A 722-nucleotide genomic window follows, 5' to 3' on the forward strand; every position below is an offset into this window, starting at 1 on the left:
CGGCCAGGTTGAGCCTTGGCGTTATCTCCCTCCCTGATCTGTGACAGCCAAGCACTGCCTGTCTCCTCACAAACACGGTTTACATGAGAATGGGCCAGTCCGCCTTTCTCCTCACAAACCCCCCGCTGCCCCCCGGCTCGGCCGTGCCCTGCTCCCTGCAGGCAGAGCAGAGATCGGGATGGATCAGATCGGGATGGGCGGGAGTGCAGAGGGGCAGCCCCGGCCCCAGCCCTGCGGGAAGGGCAGCACCAGTTCGGACCCGCACAAGTGAGAGGGTCCGAGGACAAGAAGCACCCTGGTCTGTGCAGGAGGCCTCGCCCAGCACTGCGGGTCCCGGTTCTGCTGCTGCCCCAAATCCAGAGCGGGCCCAGCACCCGCCGAGGGGAGGGGAGTGTTCCAGGGTGCCCAGGGCAGCTTCACGGGCAGGGAGCTTGAGAACGAGCAGCTGCAGTGCCAGGGAGAGCAAATAACGAGGGCAAGAGCTGGGTATGAGCTGTGCCGGCCGGGAGCTCGAACGACTCGTCAAACATTTACAGACACCTGCCAGAAACCTGCCCGTCAAACGCTTACAAACACCTGCCAGAAACCTGCCTGTCTCACCTGCTGCCTGCCCTTTTTCTGCTAAATTGTTATCAGAATCTTTCCTATGCAAACGCAGAACGAAGTGCCTGAGCCCAGCAAGGCAGTGGTTTTCCCCAGCACAGCTTTTCCTACCTGGTGTT

Source organism: Neopelma chrysocephalum, unplaced genomic scaffold (assembly GCF_003984885.1).
Source record: "Neopelma chrysocephalum unplaced genomic scaffold, ASM398488v2 Primary Assembly neopelma1_252, whole genome shotgun sequence".
NCBI classification, from domain to species: Eukaryota; Metazoa; Chordata; class Aves; order Passeriformes; family Pipridae; genus Neopelma; species Neopelma chrysocephalum.